This window comes from Copadichromis virginalis, linkage group LG7, assembly GCF_057382275.1.
Source record: "Copadichromis virginalis isolate Kocher_CV1m ecotype Utaka linkage group LG7, C_Virginalis_male_GT1.1, whole genome shotgun sequence".
NCBI classification, from domain to species: Eukaryota; Metazoa; Chordata; class Actinopteri; order Cichliformes; family Cichlidae; genus Copadichromis; species Copadichromis virginalis.
The window spans coordinates 70,504,756-70,525,825 of NC_140624.1; the positions used below are offsets into that span (position 1 = coordinate 70,504,756).

Sequence of the window (21,070 nt, forward strand, 5' to 3'; positions counted from 1 at the left end):
TGTGATGTGTCAGTTAAAAAGTGTCAAATCCAGCCCACCAGGTTTTCCTGATTTCAGACTAAGAGTCTGTTGATTAAAATCTGGGGCTGTGTTGTATTAGAAGCAGAGATAAGATAAGATAAGATAAGATAACCTTTATTAGTCCCACACGTGGGAAATTTGTTTTGTCACAGCAGGAAGTGGACAGTGCAAAAGTTATGAGGCAAAAATTAGAATACAATAAGAATAAATACAGTACACAGCTGTACAGAATAGAATAAAATAAAATACTATATACAGTAGAATAAAATAAATATACAATAAGATAAAAATAGAATACGAATACAAATACTATATACAACTGAGTAAAAATACAACGATGACAGAAAGGATTATTGCACTTAGTATTATTGCATATGTATGGATGTGTGTGCTTGATCAGTTAAAGTCTTTATTATGGAGTCTGACAGCAGTGGGGAGGAAAGACCTGCGAAATCTCTCCGTCCCACACCGTGGGTGCCGCAGTCTCCCACTGAAGGAGCTGCTCAGTGCTGTCACAGTCTGCTGCATAGTCCCTTTACTCTCCCCATGTTTGAGCCTCAGATTCGGTACAGTCAAACACGTGTCCTCCACTCCTCTGATGGGGCTCTGTGCAAACTGCATTGGACTCAGCTGATGTCCAGTCTCTTCCATAATCACATTTCTGATGAGTTTTTCAAAGACTTCACGACTGGGGTGAGCGTGACAGGCCATTAACTGTATGAAACTCATCGCTGAGTTCAATGATAAAGTGCTGAGTGTGTTTCAGTTTCTGCTGCTGATGTTCCTGCTCTGAGACTTGGATGGATGACCCATGATGAGCAGGAGCTGTGAGCTGGACACAGGCGGTGTTTCACGGAGCTCCTCGCTGTCGTGGAGACACAGCGAGTGATACGATGCTGTCAGCGGAGCTTCATCATCATCAGGATGAAGCACAGATGCTCTCTGCTTCCTCCTGCAGCTCACAGCCGCTCACAAAGATCAATGAGTGCCTCCACAAAGGAGCAGGACGTCTGTCACCTCCACTCTACATCCTGGATTTAATAAAACACCAGCAGGGGGCGCCACAGGACAGGCTGGACATGCACGATAGGACAGCAGAGTGAGCGTGAGGGAAGTCGCTTGTGTCTCTGTAAACTCAAACTCTGACTGTAAAGGCCTCAGAGGTCAGAGGTCACAGCTCAGAGCTGGCTGTAAACACCTCACACCTGGGAGGTTAGAGGTCACAGGTCGAGGCACCGCAGCCTAAAAATAAGCACAGCTGAGCTGGGTCTGCCCTGGCACCTCCACCCAGGAGGAAGCTGCACGTCAGCTGGGAGGTGCTGAGGAGGCATCGTGGTTAAACTGAATAACCTTAAATATCACTGAAAGGATAGAAAGCGACTCACAGCAGGCAAAACTAAACACGCTCTCCTCTCAGGGCGGGGCTCCCGGGGTCAGCCTCTGTGACATCGAGGTCCTGCTGCTGCTCTCGTGTCTCGTAAACAGGTCACATGACCTCCGCACCTGAGACAGATCACAGGTAAAGGTGGACTCGGTCCTGTTGTGCAGCTTGTTCCTTCGTCTTTCCGGTTTCTTGGAATATACACATTCACACACCGAGTCAGCAGGCAGCGCTGAGGCGGAGGTCCCCAGAGAGGAGGAGGAAGAGAGCTGGTAAACAGCAAGGACAGGAGGAGCAGGGGAGAGGAGGAGGTGCGCACACACACACACACACACACACACACGGCTGCTCTACAGTCAATTTAACAATAATAAGAGTCTCTGCTTCCTGTCCTGCTGGTAAATAAAAGCATCATAAACCTGCTCAGATCTCCATCGATTTTTCTAAAGTGTTATTTTTGTCACAGACACCTGCACACAGTCACACTACAGGGAAAAATACCGAGCGAGCTAAAGGAGGGAGCAGCTTTTTCACGTGTCTTCATGAATAACTGTAAACCTGTTGTTTTATTGACTGTATTTGTGCTCTGTTACAAACACTGGAACACCGTGCAGTAATAACACTGGGCTCACATTAATGTGCTGAGCATCAATGACATAACTGTTCATGTGTCATTGCATAAAATTCTCTTACTGTGTGTGACTGCACAGATGGACACAGAAATGTCAAAGCTAACATTCAGTTTATTGTTTTCACGCGGTTTAAATGGACCTCCAGCTGTAACAGCTGAACTCATTAAAACGAAATGAATTTTTCAAACAGGACGCTCTCCTGTCTCCTGACTCACGGTTAGGATTAGAGGAAACAATAAAAACTAAGCAGAAGCACAAACACAGATCTGCCGAGCAGCAGTTTTAACTGTTATGATAATAAAATCAATCCTAACAGTTAAATCTGTGACGTCACTCTGGTGTGTGTCTGCGTTACATCAGATTCACCTCTGCAGCCCTGACCATCGCGGGCTTTTATTTTGAGGATTTGGCGAATGCGGGCTTTTATTGTGGTGGTCTGACCAAACCTCCTCCGTGTCTCCCGGAGCTGGCCGGTCGGGCTCCGCCGCCCTGCCCTCCCGTTCACAGTACACTCTCAGTCCAGTCCTTCAGCTCCGGGGCCGCTAACGAACTCAGCCCGCGGACACCGCAGCTCACCGGCAGCTCTGCGCCCGTTAGAGCGTTTACTGAGTACCGGAGGAGGAGGGACGCCCGCAGACTTTCCGACGGAACAGAACTCCGCGGACTGCGTCCATGCTGAGCCGCACACAGGTGAGCGCCGGCGGAGCGAGGACCGGGGGCAGCGGGCGCACTTTCAGTCGGTACTCCGGTGATACTGTGACGTAGACCGGACAGCCCGACGGCGAGCGGCGGGGTTCGCGGAGCAGCTGAAAGTAAAGCAGGTGTGTTTGGAGTGCTTTCGTCATTAACACTGACTCCGCCCCCCCGTTAACGCAGATTAAACCGCGTTTTTTTGAGCCAGTGAAAGGTTACGGACAGGGGCGGATACAGAGAAACGGGGCCCGGGGCACAGGTAAGGAAAAAGCCCCCCCTCCTTTTGCTGGTTTTAAACGGGGCAGCTAATTGGATAGCCGTGTTTGATGATCAGCTTGTAGTTTGTGCTCGAGCGGCCCTGATTGGTGGACATTTCTCACATTATTTGACACCTGGAACTGTTATTGTGGCGCTCTGTTTGCTGCTTCCTGACTAGGTTTCACCTAAAGAAGGACCAGAAATCCAAACTTTTACTTTTACTGAAGCGTGAAAAACATTTCCGATAAAGAAATCAAAAGAACACAGACTCTCTTGTTTCTGTTCATTTATTTTATGTCATCCAGATGTTACATTTTTTGCTCCTCTAATTGATTCCAGTTTATTTCTTTGTGTTTGCTCTGTTGATATTTGTTTAATCATGACAACAAAATGATTAAAGTTGATCAGATGCTGATGGGGAAACAGAACTGATCTCTCGTGTACTCGTCTGAGCGTCTGACGTCAGTCGCAGGGGGGCGGTGCCGGGGTGTCGGTTGATGTCGCGGTGTCTGTTTCTGTGATGTCAGTGGCAGACTGAGCGCGTGCGGAGTTGCTGAAAACAAAGATGGAGATGTTTGCCGTGTGGATCCTCAGCAGCTGATCAAAGAGAAAGAGCGGCGCCTGATCTTCAGGGTGCAATATCAGCTGTGGGCGGAGCCTGCACAGGTCTCAGATCCACCTGTCAAGCTGACGGAGGAGGAGGAGGAGGACGGCTGCTTCTTCTCCTTTGTCAGCAGCAGTTGAATGAAAAGCTGCGATCGCGCTGAATAATTTCTCTCCTCGTGTCTAAAAATAGCCACCCGGCTGCTCCACCTGCACACGGAGCTCTGCTGCACCTACGACGACCCTCGGAGTCACCTGACCTCGGCCGTAACAAACTGAACCAAAATAAACCGGAGCGACGGCGAGGCTGAAATAAACCCGAGCACCTCAGAGCAGGCGGAGGGAGCGCTGTGATTTATCGTTCATAAACACGACCTCGAGTCTGATCTGTGTGGGTTTAGGACGAGTCACAGATCAAACTGAGGTTTTCCCCGATCGATCATTTTATAGATGTTACCTGTTAACGCTCGCCATCTGACCGCTCGGTTCAGGGAGTGCTGCTGCTGGCTGTGTTTGTTTCTCCAGCCCGGTGCGTCCCACCCTGAGCTTTCATCTGCTGGATTTCGGTGACAGCTGGATGGCGATATACGATATATATCTCGATATTTATTTTTAAGCCATAAAGTAAGAACAAACAGAGAGTTTAGTCACAGCTGTGTCCCAGATGTCACACAGGCACTTTTATTAACACACAGCGCAGATGTACAAGAAACAATTACTCAGAAATAAATTATCAGCATTTATTAAATAATCATGCTCCATAAATAAAAGAAAAAATGTTGTTTTGTGCATAACAAAGAGCTCACAACTGTGCAGTCAAAATGTAAACTAACAGACGCTGAGCACAACAACAAGCAGCTGCTCTGTTCTTAACTTCTACTGCGTGACCGACAGCCTGGAGTTTGAAATCCTCTTCGTAACCGCGTCTCTGAACAGGAGCCGTTTATGGTCCTTATACGCACACAGTACGGTGATATTACGCTGAAGCACAGTACGTATCACTCCGCGAGGCTCCAGACTACGGCAGCCGTAACGCGGTGCGGCTCCGTAGCAAAGTCGTACTCAAACATTTTTAGTCAGATTGCTGAGCGCCGTGTTCCACAGAGAAGCGGTTCGCGGTCAGTGAGCACAACCAGAACTCATACATAAGGCGCGCTGTCAACTTTTGAGAAAATGAAAGGATTTTAGGCCGTGCAGCACCTCTGGGCGTTAGCGTGGTTAGCTCGTTAACACGTTGACGCCGTCCAGCCCCACGCACGGGGCGATGCGCAGTAACTCGTTAACGGAGATTTGCCGTGTCCATCTTGTCGCTGCCTGCAGGTGAAGCGATGGGGGAGGAGGGGGTGTTGTGGTCAGTGAAGGAGAGGCGGAGCAACGCAGCGTAGAGACAAAAGTGGACGAAAGAGAGGCAAACCTGCGGCTCCACAACTATAATTATAGCATAGACTATATCGATATAAAGGATATTGTCACATCTCTTATCTCGTATAAAAATATATCGATATATTTAAAAACTCGATATATCGCCCAGCCCTACATCACGTAGACGTGGGCTGGGAGTAAGAACAATAACACGGGCGAGGTCGAGTTGTGTGCAGGTTTTACACCTGAGCTCACCTGAGACCGAGTCTGTCATTAATGGATCCATAACACTGGAGAAAACGGGACCCCGAGCGATGAGGGAAACATCTGAGCGTGCAACACCTGGATCACAAGGTCACCTGGTGGGAGGTGACCTGTCTCTGAACAGGTAACAGGTGTGCACAGCGTCTCTCGGGCAGCGGGAGATCGCCCCCTGCAGGAACTGAGCGTCACTGAGTCTCTGAACCTGTGGATTCATCACAGACTGGATGTCATGACCACATCCAGTCACAGAGACGTGTCGGGGTCGCTTTAATGATGGCAGCTGATTGGTCGCAGACATGGTCCCCGTCTTTAAAGATCACCGGATCATTGCAGTCTCAATAACTGTGGTCGTGTCGCGGGCTCCGCCCACTGCTCTTCCAGGTGTGACTGTTGTGTAACCCTCTGCTGGAACTTCTGGACTCAAACGTCCTGTATCGATCGTGTGTTACTGCGTCTCGCTCCACAGTTGTGTTGTACAATGACAATAAAGGGCTTTTCTATTCTATTCTATTATGTTTGCAAGCGTGGCTCCATTTCTAAGAGTTTCTGATCCTGAGTCTGTGGACGTCACAAACGTCTCTGTCTCATCAAGGTGGTTCGCTTGGTTTTCTCGTCCTTCTGCCTGTGAGGGACTGATCAGTGCTGCTGCTGATTCAAGTGCATAATAGCATACAGTTGTGTGTGTGTGTGTGTGTGTGTGTGTGTGTTGGATAAACTGACAGTGTGGTACCAGGTTCGTGTTGGTTAATCTGGAGGCGGGTCTGAGCGCTGCTTTGCTGCAGTTTCCTTTGAAGTGGAGCAGGACGTGTTTGTGCGTTCCTCCGACAGAAACAGTCGTATCGTGTGTCGACTCGTTTCAGCTGCACTTTCACCGTGTGAGGATTCAATTACCATAAGCACCTTTAATCTGAGCCGACGGCCTCATCGAGGAAACTCGATCCCTCCTGCTAACGAGGAGAGCCGCGCTGCAGGATGCTGAGGCTCTTCTTCCAGGCTGCCGGCATGAATAACACATCGGAGAGGGACACCTCCGCCCCTGCAGAGCGCCTCCATCGGTCTCTGCAGGGACACAGGGTCCTGAACAGTCATCTCCTAACCACAGGCAGCACCGAGCTTCACCGGAGAGCTTTCAGACCAACACCTACACCACCCACAGCTGAGGGCGGTGTGAGAGTCTCACGTTTATCAATGTTAAACTGATTAATCTATTTTAGAAAGTATGGAAACATCTGTCCATCGTTCCATGTTCACACCGTCCAGCTGTTTCCGGTCCGAGCGTCTGATTGGATGAAGCTCTCTGCAGCGGGTCCCCGCGTCTTTCTTTAAAATAAAACTGTAGCGTTCGTGCCCGACCTCTCCAGCTCTTCGTCAGCTCGGTTCACCTGCAGCTCATCTGTCATGTGATGGGGTTTCTCCGCCCATTGGAGTCAAGTCATCTTTATTTATATAGCACATTCAAAAGACATCAAGTGTCGGCCAAAGTGCTGAACAGAGGGATGATATAATAAAAAGAATTAAAATAGATGAGATGAAAACATTATAGAAACATTGTAAGACATCCATATATGTTTGTAAAAAAATGTGTACATGCATATATGCAAATACATATACAAAAATGTACACAAGCACACACAAGCACACGTGAACATAAAATACATGCAAACATTACCCAATGAGATAAAAGACCAGAATCGCAGAATAAAAGAGGTGTCAGAGAGAGCCTTGGAAAATAGGAAGGGCTTCAGATTCGATTTGAAGACTTCCAAGGATGAAGAGGATTTACTGAAAGGGGGAAGGCTGTTCCAGAGTCTCGGCGGCAATGGAGAAAGCCCTGTCCCCTCTAGATTTGAACTGGGAGCGTGGAACTGATAACAGCATCTGACTGGAGGAGCGCAGAGATCGAGTGGGTCGGTGCAAGCTAAGAAGATCTGAAATGTAACCTGGAGCCAAACCATGGAGAGCTTTAAAAACAAATAATAAAACCTTAAAATCGATTCTATATTTAACTGGTAGTCAATGTAGAGATGCGAGTATCGCAGTAATAGTCTCTGTTTCTGGTACCCGTCAGGAGCCTTGCGGCTGCATTTTGAACAAGTTGCAGGCGGGACAGGCTTGAGTGACAGATGCCTAAATAGAGAGACTTACAGTAGTCAAGACGTGACGATAGGAAAGCATGAAACCAAGATTTTTTACGTGGGGATGTACACGAGCTGATAATGGGCCCAAATCGTTTCTTATGAGACTAACAGAGTCCTGCTTACCGAAGATTATCATGTCGGTTTTGTCGTGATTTAATTTGAGAAAGTTCAGAGACATCCAGCAATGTATGTCGCTAAGACACTCTGAGACTTTCTGCAGCGTACTGTCAGCACCTGGTTTTAGAGAGAGGTAGAAATGTGCATCGTCTGCATCGGAGTGACAGGAGATCTGGTGTTTCTGAAAAATGGAGCCTAATGCGAGCATGTATAAGGAGAACAAGGCCGGGCCCAGAATAGAGCCCTGAGGTATTCCACAGGTGAGAGTAGCTGGGAGGAGTATTTGTTACCCAGCATCACAGAGTAGGATCAGCTCTCCAGGTAAGAGGCAAACCATGTTAGAGCAGAGCCTCGAATGCAGACACGTCTGTAGACGGTTTAACAGGATTGTGTGGTCGACAGTGTCAAAGGCTGCGCTCAGGTCTAGAAGGATGACAACTGTGCTTTTTCCAGAGTCACCAGCTAGAAGCACATCATTGAACACCTTCAGTAGAGACTGTGCTGTGGAAGGCTCTGAAACCACACTGATATTTGTCCAGAATATTAGTGTGTCTAAGAATGAGGAAAGTTGGTGGAGGACGACTTTCTCAAGAACCTTAGACAACAATGGCAGCTTAGAGATTGGTCTGAAAATACCAAGAACTGACGGGTCTGAACCAGGTTTTTTAGAAGCGGCTGAACAACAGCTTGTTTAAACGAATGAGGAACAGTCCCATTTGAGATGCTGCTATTTACAATAACGAGGATGTTAGGGCCGACTGTCTTCAGCACATCTCTGAGAAATGGTGTAGGTAACACATCCAAGGGGCACGTTTCATGTGCATTATTATATCAGTGAGATGGGATAATGAAACTGGTTTAAATTCGGAGAAAAGGAATGAACATGCAGGTGGTTCAGAGGGGTCTTGGGATGGGAGCGGGATATGTGCTCGGATATCATCAATGTTTTCAGTAAAGAACTTTCGTGTGAGGCCGTCTCAGATATGGCTGCAGTGGCGCAGGACAGAGTTGATTGTGTTGAATAGAACTTTAGGATTACCAGAGATTATCTTGGAGAAATAATTTGCTCTTTCTACCTTGATGGTGCGCTGATAGTTATTTAGACAATCTCTAAACACTTGGTAAGAAACGTGGAGCTTATCGTGCTTCCATTTTCGTTCTGCTTTCCTGCCTGACGGCACGAGTGCTGAAATGCTGTAAACATCAGCAGCAGTGTTCGTTTCTCACAGGCTGGTGTCCGCACACCTGTGCAGGTGTTTAAGCACTGCTTCATTTCACTGCTCTGATTATTAGCTCAGAGCTAACATCTTAGCCTATTGCTAACACAATGAAATATAAGGATGAAGGTGGAGGTTTGTTCTCACCCTGTTTTTAAGTGTTGATTTTATGTTAAAGGTGGAGGTGAGGAGCTGGGTAAGGTTTTCTCCTCAGTGTGTTTTGCTTGTTTGTGTATCTGAAGCACTTTTGACCACCTGTCTGCTCCACCTGTCCTCTCCACCTGCCCGTGTGTCGGACAGGGCTCTGTGGGTCTGAATGAGTCCTTTTGTGTGGAAAGTTTGAGCCGGTCATCAGAGGTCATTCTAGTTAATAATTCGCTCTAACTGGCGGGTGAGAAACCGCCTCCAGATATCGGGGGCGGCGGTCTCTGGATCGCCAGTGATTAAGAGTAGCTGTGCAGCCGGCGGGCTCAGAGGATTAGTGACATTAATGATGAGAACAAAGCGACGCTGCTGCTCAGCAGCTTGTTTAGTTCTGCCTTTCAGCGTGTTTCATTATTCATTTGGCTCGCTGGAGCCAGACTGCTGTGACCCACTGCTGTGGGAATGAGCCGGGCTTGTATGGATTTATTTAGACTCAGAAACACCCCAGAGAATTAACCTGGGTAAGCTTAAAGCCACGATCACACATTTATAGGAGCTCCACCTCCAGCTTCTTCTGTCTGCTCCACTCGCAGCAGGAAAAAAGCCTCCAAAAAGTCCCTGTGCTGGTAGCTGTTTAATCAAGTTAGAAACTCGGGGAAAGTATTTATCCATCACCAACAGACCCACTGGTTTAAAGTCCAAATGACCAACTCCAGGTTTGAGAGAGCAGTCCCATCTCCAAGTACATGGCCCAAACCACATCCAAAACCAGTTCAGTATCTGGGTCAATGTCCAGCTACAGGTCCAAAGTCCAAAACAAGATTTAAAGCAGAGAACTAAACTAGCCCCAAAGTCCAGGATCGGGTCTGACTCCAGGACAACCGACAAAACCAAGACCAGGTCTGAGACCGGGTCCGACTGAGACCGGGTCCGACTGAGACTGGGTCTGACTGAGACCTGGGCCCTGTTTCAGGAAGCCGGTTTAGAAAACTCAGAGTGAAAAACGATACTCAGGGTTGAGTAACCCCGAACTGTCCAACTCGGAATATTCGGTTTCAGAAAGGCTGATAACAATTAGTTCAATCAACGCGGAGTTGCTTTAACCCCAAGTGAAGCGTGCGCACGAGGATACATAAAGCCCTGATTAGTGGAGCACAGATTAAGCGAGTCACCATGGAGACGGAGGGAAAGAAGGCGCGGTCAATGTATTTTACAGCGCTTGAGGCCGAAATTCTGATGGCAGCATATGCCGATAACATGCAAATTTTGCAGAAAAAAAGTAACACAGCCTCAGCTGCAAAAGAAAGTGAGCATGCATGGCAAAACATAGCCGACAGAGTCAATGCGTGAGTGTTAATTTAAACATTGATCGAGGGATTTCCACCCATTTAACACGTTATTTTATTATATTTTATTTTTTATTTCATACATTTTATTTTGTGCTGTGATGTGAGCGCAGGTGCAACCCAACAGGCCCCAAACGTTCCTGGCAGCAAGTAAAAATGAAATATAAAAATATAGTCCAAACAGGTAAGGTGTAATTGTATTATGAGCCATAGTGCTTGGTCTGTTTGTCCGATGTAAATCGACTGCAGTTAGAGGCTACATTAATTTCCCCTCTGTAAGCACTTATTGAAATTATCTGAGCACATTACAAATACATATTTGCTTACTCTGTATGCTCAAATGTGACCCGTTATAGCCAACAGAAAAAAAGCGGAGGCCCGAAAAACAGGTGGGGGTCCTCCACCACCACCACTCACAGAGGCTGAGCAGTTGGCTTCCACATTTGTGATAATGTTGGCAGCATCACATATGATCTTCACAGTGCAGAGAACACAAATTAGCATCCATTACTATAATGAAATAATTTGTTAGTTTGAAATGCTACAGGGAACTATGTACCTGCACATTAATGCTGTGGAAAGACTTCCTGTTCACATAGTCTCCTTCATTTACTGAAGGAGCAATGATTGGAATGTGAGTGCCATCTGTACAGCCAATCACGCCTGGGAACCGTGAGAATAAATGTAAACTTTAAGTAGTAGTTCAAGTATCACCACACCATAAATTAAGTTTTGGTCATCCTGATACCTGCAATTTTGTGGCATCCCTCTTTGATAAATCTTGTGGGTCTATGACCGGGGAACACCACAAACGAGTACAGGAGACGTTTCAGTGCAACTGTAACATTCCTGACTGCCCGACAGACGGTAGCCTTGGAAACGTGCTCAGCGTCACCAATATTATACAGAAAGCTCCCGTTTGCAAAAAACCGAAGTGCAATACAAATAATATGTACAGAACTGAGAGGATGTCCGCGATGTGTCACATGAGCAATATTAGGCCTGAAGATGTTATTCAAATAAATTATAGATTGTGCTGAGAAACGGTAACGTTCACACAGGAAATCATCAGGAAATGATAAAATGTCCGAACACGCTCTAATCACTCTCTCCCGGCGGAGAGCTCTGCGGAGAATTTGGGCTTCAACATCTACTGGCTCTTCAAGGAAGGAGCACGCCATGTCTGACACTTCCTACAGTCAGGTTTCTGACAAAGAGGCGGAGAACGTCAGGGTTAGTTGAAGTAAACCTGCTAGGGGGCAGGTTAGCTTCACGGAGTGTGTCGTCATAGTAACTCACTCAGAATTAATCTAAACTCGCTTTGTGAAACCGAAAACCCAGAGTTTTTGTTAACTCAGGATATACTTACTCAGAGTTTGCACTAAACCGGCTTCCTGAAACAGGGCCCAGGTCTAGATCAGGTCTGACTCCAGGACAACAGACAAAACCAAGACCAGGTCTGAGACCGGGTCCGACTGAGACCCAGTCTGACTGAGACCAGGTCTAGATCAGGTCTGACTCCAGATTGAAAGCAAACACAAAAACTGGCTCCAGCAGTCGCCCCATGCCCCGGGTCCCACACCAGTCCACAGCTCTGGGCGTGGGTTGGTGTGCTAGTATGATGGAGAGGTGCCTCTCTTCTGATAACCTACAACTTTTACTCATCATATAAATCATGACATTTATCGCGTGACCTGATCAGCTCGTCCGAGTTCAGGAGAGGCACGGAGAGAACGTAGGGAACAGATGGAAAAGGTGACGATAAGCCGGAGTGACCTCACACTTAACGCAGGACCTCCACCCTGCTGTCCACCTCGTGCTGCAGCTTGCGGATAAACGTGAACGGAGGTGGAGATTTCCGTATATGTTATCCCATAAGATTAGAGTCCCATAACGGAATGACAGGGATTAATCTTCCTAGCTCGCGTCGAGGGGACCACACAAGCCCTTTATTGTGCCGGAGGAGGTGGCTTATCAACTCATCGGATTTGCAGATTATATTCCTGATTATGTTTATTTCATATTTCCGTGCAGTCGTCTGTCTGTAAGGACGGACAGAGTATTTCAGCTGAGGTGATTCAAAGATCAGAAAGCTGCATCGCCACAAATGCTCCTGTCAGAGGCGCAGTTTGACATTTCTCATTAAATGTGATGCTTTATTAAAGTAAAAGATGTCCATGGGGATGTATGTTTCTTTTTCAGGGAGTAAAAGTCGGAGAGATCCAAGAAAATTACATTTTTATTCCTGGGTAAATGATGGAAACATGAATTAGATTTTGAATTCTGGATTTAACAGGAAGCCAATACAGGAGAAATATGCTCTCTCTTTCTAGTCCCTGTCAGGACTCTTGCTGCAGCATTTTGGATCAGCTGAAGGCTTTTCAGGGAGTTTTTAGGACTTCCTGATAATAATGAATTACAGTCGTCCAGCCTGGAAGTAATAAATGCATGAACTAGTTTTTCAGCGTCACTCTGAGACAGGATATTTCTAACTTTAGAGATGTTGCACAAATGGAAGAAAGCAGTCTTACATATTTGTTTAATATGTGCATTGAAGGACATGTCCTGGTCAAAAATGACTCCAAGGTTCCTCACAGCGTTACTGGAGGCCAAGGTAATGCCATCCAGAGGAAGAATCTGCTTAGATACCATATTTCTAAGATTTTCAGGGCCGAGTACAACAACCTCAGTTTGATCTGAATTAAGAAGCAGAAAGTTAGCGGCCATCCAGGTCTTTATGTCTTTAAGACATTCCTGCAGTTTAACTCATTGGTGTGTGTTATCTGGCTTCATGGACAGATAGAGCTGGGTGTCATCTGCATAGCAGTGTAAATGTATGCTATGTCTTCTAATGATGCTGCCTAAGGGAAGCATGTATAATGTAAACAGAATTGGTCCTAGCACTGAACCCTGTGGAACTCCATAACTAACCTCAGTGTGCTCCCATTAAACGAGGTGTTTGAATCCTTTTCATCTCCTCCTTCAGTCGGACAGTGTCAGAGGAACAGGTGACCCAGAGTAAAATGGTGAGACTAAGATAAGTGCTGCAGAAGAACAAAGCAGTGTTATGTCAGCTGACATGGTAAATTATTTCTGAGACTTCAAACTGGACCCACCTGCTCAGCTCGGTCCCACAGTCCAATGAGACACTGAGTATATGAAGTGTTTGTTTTACTGAATGTTCACTGTGATAAACATACAAACAGGTCAGACCATCGTCAGTTACCATGGTGATCTGTCTGCGTTAAACACCGTCAGTTAATCTCGTTTCGTGGTGACACCCGCTGTGCCGAAAACAGCGGACGGAGTCGAGAAGGCAGGAAGTAGAAAACTGATTTGGGCCGCGAGGATGATCAGTTAACGTCCACGTACGCGGCAGCGGCACAGAAACTCCTGCTGTGTGTCGAGCGCTGTGCTGCTGCTGAGTGTGAGGAGCTGAACTCAGAGATCAGGGAAGCACAGTGGAAAGTCCACAGTATCAAACAAGCTGCAGAAACGCCACTCGTGCCTCCGCTCGCTTTCCAGCTCGGGTCACCTTCATTTCAGGGGCAGCGTGGGACTCTTTGTCCCCGAGCTCTGGCTCGTTTCTCAGCCCGCACGCCGTCCTTGGCCTCATCCTGAACTCTGAACAATTAGCACTAAACGGTCTGAGCGAGCTGCTGCAGCCTCGCTCACGCAGCCCATTTTCTGTCTTTGTATCTGCACACAAAGCAGAGCGAAAGACCGACTGTAACCGTGATGATGGAGGCTGTCTCAGCGTCTGTGGTGCAGCTACACAGAGGTGGAATTTCTCGGTGAGCTGCTTACTGTTAAAAATGACTCCTTTATCGGCTTTCTTTGCCCTCCTGGGCAGCCGCCGCCTGCACAAGCTCTCATTTTATGTACCAACTGTACATAAGTGTTCAGGCTGCTGTCTCATTAGCTTTGACTTCAACCAAACCGGCGTGTGAACACGTCCTGCAGGTACGAGGCTGCTGAATGATTCCTGTAGGAACCATGTGAATAACTCAGGATACTCTCCCGGTCCTGCTGGAGAGCACCGCAACGACAAAGTCAGCACATGTATTTGTTCTTAAAACACTTTACTTTCAGATACTAGGAGAACAAAAGTTTGAAGAAAAGTGAGGAAATCTTCTGCAAACATGTTCCTGTAACTTTCAGCTGTTGGTGGGACTCGTCCTGCAGCTGTGGAGGAACACGAGCCCAGACCAGCAGACTCGGTGCTTGTACTGTGTCACACTTTATTCATATTTTCTCTGTAGTTTCTCCCTCAGTGCAGTTAGCGTGAGTTCTCCTGTTGCAGTTTACCCTGATTGTTTGCTCTCGTTTGTTCCGTGGTTTCCTTCAGCGTGTCAATAATCTGTGAGCGCTGCAGTCACAATATTGACGCAGCTCAAAACGTCTGTGGCGGTTCGATGACAGCGGGCGTTTCCTGTTTCAGAGTGTTGATGATGTCGCTCAGGGAGGTGTGATTGTGGTGTACGGCGTGGAGCTCTGCCATCACACTGCAGGGTATCCATCTCCTGCCGTCATGTTAATCCGGGCGCGGCAGGATTGAAGCGTCCTTGCCGAGCGGTCAGCTGGAGGCCCAGAGTTTGACTCGACAAGGACGTGAGGAGGGGTCGTCCTCTCGACTCTTCGTTGTGACTCGTTCCTCTGAGTTTCCTGCCGTGTTCTTGGTTTTCTGACTAAATGAATCTTCAGTTGGGACTGCGACCTGTTTGGGGGAAAATACTCAGAAACCTGATTATTTGTTCTCAGTATTTCATGCTTCATTAGATGCAGCCTGATGGTTTTTCTTTAATCCTGCCAACAAACACTCAAATCAGCCTGGCTGGATTCTTTCTGCACGCAGCGTCTTGTTCTCAGCCGCCCTGTTTTATTTAAATGCAGGCTGTTTATCCTCGTTTCAGCAGAATGAGCTGCTGCAGCGTGATGCTATAAATCATCAGCCACTCGTCGCTAATAGAAACCTTAATAACACATTTATTATTATTAGAGGAACAAAAGTTTCTGCTGTAAAACTTCAGAAAACAGAACAAAGCGTCTCAGCGGTGATCTCAGACGTCGAGGTCGATCCGCCTGCGGCTGAAAACCGTCCTTATCGCAAACAGATCACAGCCACTGCTTTGAGAGCGATGATAAAATCAACGTGGTGGTCTTCGTTTCCTTTGTTATAAATCAGACTGTTGGAGACGGGAGTGATTCACTCGCCATTTACTCTCCGAGCTGCGGCGAAACTGTGAAAACCGACACCTTCAAAGTAAAAGCTGTGCTGCACTGCTTAAACCAACATATTTCCAAAGGCAAGACTTTTACTTTGACGGTCTCTGTTTCTGGTTACGAGGTTTTGGTGCAGCTCCACCAACCGACCACTTGATGAGTACATGCTTCCCTAGCAACGGTTGCCAGGCAGTCACCTGTGTAACTGAGGCCTCAGTTCAGTATTAAGATTTACCATGGTAACCGTTTCCATGGTGACGATAGCACACTACAGAGCCGTGCCTTAAACGAAACATTGACGCAAAAAATTTGTCAAATTTTTCCTAATTAAATTATTCGAAATACTCAGTCAATTGTTGCAGCCCTTCTGTGATTTGATATAATATAGTTTAATACAGTGTTTCCCAACCACTGGGCCACGGGACCGGCTTTTAAGGTGTCGCAGATAAATACAACAAAATAAAACCAGTACCAAAAACAGAAGATTTATTCATAACACACAAGGAAAAGACCCAGGGAAACAGAGTTAACGATAAAAACGATTAAAAAACCCGATAAAACCGTGAAAACCATAAATTTCAAACCCGAGCCTCAACTCTCGCAGCCCAGTACCAAACGGACCGCCGTAATTAGCGTGAGTAACGGGCAGAACAATGACATTCTCTTCCACTAGAGGGCAGTACAACTACCTGCTCTAATTCAGTGGGTCGCCAACTGCCAGTAAGACAGAAGACGACGACGAAGAAATGACAATAGTCAGAAAAGTAGTCAGTGTGACCTGGTCCTGGAGGAAACTCCGACCCAGGTGAAGGCCCAGCATGAGCAGTGGTCAGAAGGAAGCAAAAAAGGTAAACTGGGGACCAGTGTTGGGACTAACGCGTTATTAAGTAACGCGTTACAGTAACTACGTTATTATTGTGGTAACGAGCACGGTAACTAGTTATTATGCCAAAACCAGGAGCGCGTTACTTGTTACTGGGATTCAGATAGGGTCGTTACTCGTTACTTTGTGTGGTGGCATCGCGGAGCTTCCACAGATTCAGTAACATTAGCAAGTGGTGGAGGCAGCAGGTGGATGAAGGAAAAGGGAGGCAGGAGGAAGAGAGACCCGAGGCGGCCGCCGGTCCGAGAGTGAACTGAACTTCAGGTAAGAAGTTATGACCTGCAGTCTCTCTGGGTCAGATATGAACCAGGTTTAGGTGGAGTTTATTTTCGTTATTCTGACTTTCTCCGTACTGCGTGCTAGCTAGCATGACGGAGTTTCTATACAGCTGGGTGGTGCTATGATGTTAATGATGTTGAACTTTATTTTGTTCATAAGTTATTAGAGTTGCCAGCCGTCCCGTCTGGTATTCAGAGAAAATATTACGCGTTTCTTATTGAGGTGAAAAGGAACAGTTTGTCCCGTAATTCAGCTACAAAAAGGCACAAAGCTGCAGTTATTCTGTGTCTTTGCTGCACAGCTGCCTCTTCTTCTCTCATCCTCCCCCCTCCCTCTCCTGTTTCTACTTCAATCATGAAAACTGATCAATGATCAGCTGATCGTCTCTCTTGTTTATTTATCGCCCACTTTGCGCCAGAAAGAGGAAACCAGCCGATGTCGCACTAAACAACAGCAGCACGTTTAAGCTTGATCAGCTGTTGTTAGAATTTATTTAATATTAATTTCTAGTATCAGCTGATGTTTGCTGGAGCCACAGCTGTAAAGCTGCTGGTCATGATGTCGGTTTGGTTATGTGGTGAGAGGGAAACATGAAGATGAAACCAGGAGATGTCCTTACTGGATCATCAGAGCTGAACAGGTGATGGAGAAACAGGTTTACCTTTTAGGTGACATGAATGAGTTGAAGTTATGAACTGTTTCTGAGAGACAAATAACACCAGGATCCTTTTCTAAGTAGCTGACAGCTGGTAACTGTGCAGGGGCGGGTCTAGCAAAGTGTTGCCAGGGGGGCAGGTAGGGCATTAACATGGAGAGGGGGGCACAAAGAAATACTTTTCTTTCTTATTCTCATTTAAAATGTCTCGCTTTTAAAAAAATAATTATCTGAATCTTACAACAAACGATTGATAGATTGATGCATATATACCATCAGAACAGTGAACATCACTGTCACAACAGCGTTTGTTTTCATTCAAAGGCTTTATGAGTTTTCCTATAATGGCGGCCGGTCTCTAGTCAAAATGCCCGGGACTATTTTCTGTCCCAGTCCAGCCCTGTATGCAGCTCATCTGCAGTCTGGTGTTACCTACATCTTCCTATTCAGAAGGCAGAATTTCTGAGTTCTGAGTACAATCAAAGCACCACGACTGCAGTTTTTGTGTTGGATGTAAAAGGCGCACATGATGCTGTGACGTAGGCTAGAATCATGGCAGCAGTCAATGACGGTCCAGGCGTGGGATTTCTCTCGTGGAAATATGCACATTATCTTTTCCTTTCTATTGGTAGGTGGCACAGTGCACTGTGGCAAGTAAGCAAGCTAGAAGACTGCAAAGTTATGGGAGCAACACATTAACAAGAGAAGTCTGAGTAAAACCAAAGTTACTTTCCCTAGTAACTAGTTACTCTGAAAGTAACGAGTAACTTGAAGTAACTGAGTTACTTTTGAGAGAAGCAACTAGTAATGTAACTAAGTTACTATTTTAAAGTAACTTACCCAACACTGCTGGGGACAAACCGAGCCAACTCTGCTCTGCCTGGAGTGCGGGGGAAATGATCAATGTGCTTTTTGTGGCATTTTTGTTTTTGCTGTGGGATTTTTGTAATGTGAAACATATGCTGTGGCTCCAAAAGGTTGGAAACACTGGTTTAATTTGTACAGTATGACAGATTGGTGACATCACAGCACCGACACCCGTTTTGAAGCCTTGGGAGGCCTTATTGATTTATTTTCATTGTAATCATTTCTATGTCTAAGGAAGTCCACTCCATGCCTCCTAGGTCAGCTCTTTCCACGGGGCGGAGGCCGGGGCATAAACCCGGCCACACTGCAGAGGTGATCTCTCTCAGCTGGTCTAGGAACACCTAAGTGCAAGGAGGAGGAGTTGGAGGAGGAGCAGGAGGAGGCTGGGAAGCTTCTGTGGATAGACCCTGAGCTGGATCAGCAGCAGAGGATGGATGGAATAAATAAACAGACTGATTGGCTGGATCCAGTTATGCGTGTCACATGATCAGCTGAAAACATCTGAAACCATCACAGAGTCTCTCAGCACAAAAGATACAGACACTGCAGGAGTGTGTGTGTGTGCGTGCGTGTGTGTGTGTGTGTGTGTGTGTGTGTGCGCGTGCGTGTGTGTGTGTGTGTGTGTGTGTGTGTGTGCGTGCGCGTGTGTGTGTGTGTGTGTGTGTGTGTGTGCGTGCGCGTGTGTGTGTGTGTGTGTGTGTGTGTGTTATGGGCTCACCTGCTGTGATGCTGCAAACAGATGTTCCTGCTCAGCCTCATGGGAGCAGGAAGTGTGCAGTCAGCAGGAGAGATGGCTGTGCAGTAAAAACAAACGCACACACACACACACACACACACACACACACACACACACACACACACACACACAGAGCAGGTAAACAGCCAGTGATGGCATTGGTTTTTGTCCTGTGATGGCGCCCTCCTGTGGTCATGTCAAAGTGTACCTGCTTGATCAGTTATCGTCATAGAAACCAGGATGGAGGCGCTTCACGTGTCCCTATAAGTCGTATCTTCTCTTGTTCAGGTGCAGTGCTGCCACCTAGTGGTGCAGGTGTGGTCCAGCACAGAGTTCGTGGACCCACCTGTCGGTAAAGATGACTCCGTGTACGAGAGTGAGTTTCCGGCACAGTCAGGAGCTTTCAGGAGTTTTATTCGTCTGCCACATGGATCACAGTCATTTGACTTTCAGGCTTTTTTAGGGGGGTAGAAGGACGTGAGTGTGTCAGGATGGAGTAGGGCCGTGTGATATAATGATATATATCAGATAACGATATGAAAACGTCTATCGTTTGTTTCGTGGTGTCGCAAAATAAACTGCAACTGTTTTTACTCGTCGTCATTAGCAACAACGGTGGTAAAACCATTGCATGGCTCTGCCATCCGCTTGTTTATTTTCCACATAAACCTTTCACAATAAAGCTGGAGATCCTGTTGAGACTTTTCAAAATAAACTGAATCACTTGGTGGGCGGTGGTGATAACCTGCAGGTCGCTGTGCATGGATCAATGCTGTGGAAACAGAAAATAAACTGAAGGAGCTTTAAAAGGCCAGCGAGAGCGAGCAACCTGAGAACCAAAGTCTAATGAAGACGTTATTAAAGGAGCGTCTGAGTGATCGATCAGCTGATTGTGAGTTTTCAGGAAGCACTGGAGGACCAGGAGCAGCTCTCGTTTTCCTCCCCCACCACTCGTAAATCACCCTCATGTTCTCCATCATTCTCTTGGTCAGAGCGTGAGTGGGCGGACGCCGAAATGATCCTCGTGGGGAAAAGAGTCACAGGAAGTAGAACGTCATGTTATTGCACATGCTCAGTTCCCACAGAGAGAGCAGGTTTGTGATATTCTGACAGGAAGTGAAAGTGTCACGCTCCACCAGACTCCATTCACAAAACCAGCAATTTAACCTCCAATGAGCACCGAGCTGTCGGAGGCCTTTGACAGTGTGTCACTGGTTTTGCGTTTGGCTGTGGTCAGTGTCACAGCTGGCAGCACGAGGTGACACCCGGACCCTGCAGAGGCCACACAGGTTGTTCAACTCCTCCAGGATGGCACATCAGTACGTGCCATCGTCAGGTTTGCTGTGTCTCCCAGCACCGTCTGAGGAGCGCAGAGGAGACTTCAGAAGAAGAAGAAGGTGTACTTTATTGGTCCCCGTGGGGAAAATCCCTCTCTGCATTTAACCCATTCACTCAGTGAAGCAGTGGGCAGCCACTGGGCGCCCGGGGAGCAGTGTGTAGGGACGGTACCTTGCTCAGGGGTACCTCAGGGTAGCTGTTCAGGGGAATCGAACCCCCGACCTTCCGATCATGGGGCCACCACTCTACCTACTGAGCTATCCCTGCCCCAGGAGACGGACGGTTACTGGACTGGGCCGTAGAAGGCCTTAACCCATCAGCAGGACCAGTATCTGCTCCTTTGTGCAAAGAGGAAGACCTGTAGCAGGTCACTGGTGTGAACGTTTCTGACCAAACAATCAGAAATAGACTTCATGAGGGCCTGAGGGCCACATGTCCTGTAGTGGGCCCACGCTCACTGCAGTAGAACACCAGAACCGGCAAGTCCACCGCTGCCGCCCGGCTCTGCAGAGATGAGGGCGGGCTCAGCCTGAGCACATGTGTCAGAGCTGAAAGTGTCTGGAGAAGCCGAGGAGAACGCCGGCTCTGCGGCTCGGTGGTGGGTCAGTGATGGTTGGGTATCCATGGAGGGATGCGGACCTCTACAGGTATATTGCCATGGTGACTTCTGTCCTCTGTGGGAGGGGACAGCTACAAAATAATGTCAACAATGATGTAAGACTTACTGCAGATGTCCGTGTTTGATGAGAACGATTCATTTTATTGGAAACACTCACAGTGAAACTCTCCTCTGTGTTGACCACCTCCTCCTCCTCCTCAGGAGGTGCAGCATGGCTCCAACGGCCACCCCGGCCTTCACCTGCAGCTTCCGTGGAGGTTTCAGCCTATCAGCATCCAGCCAGCGTGCAGCTGT

At 47.3% G+C, this 21,070-nt stretch overlaps 1 protein-coding gene across 2 annotated transcripts in view; it reads left to right on the forward strand.

Moving 5' to 3' along the window:
• The first annotated feature begins 2,410 nt into the window (after positions 1-2,410).
• Positions 2,411-21,070, forward strand: part of LOC146706813 (carbohydrate sulfotransferase 8-like) — a 43,795-nt gene continuing 25,135 nt past the window's right edge. Inside the window, exon 1 of one of the 2 annotated variants that reach the window (XM_085465052.1) lies at positions 2,411-2,855. The gene's annotated coding sequence lies outside the window, so the exon portion shown is untranslated. The remainder of the gene's footprint in view (positions 2,856-21,070) is intronic. The other variant, XM_085465053.1, reaches the window with a different exon arrangement.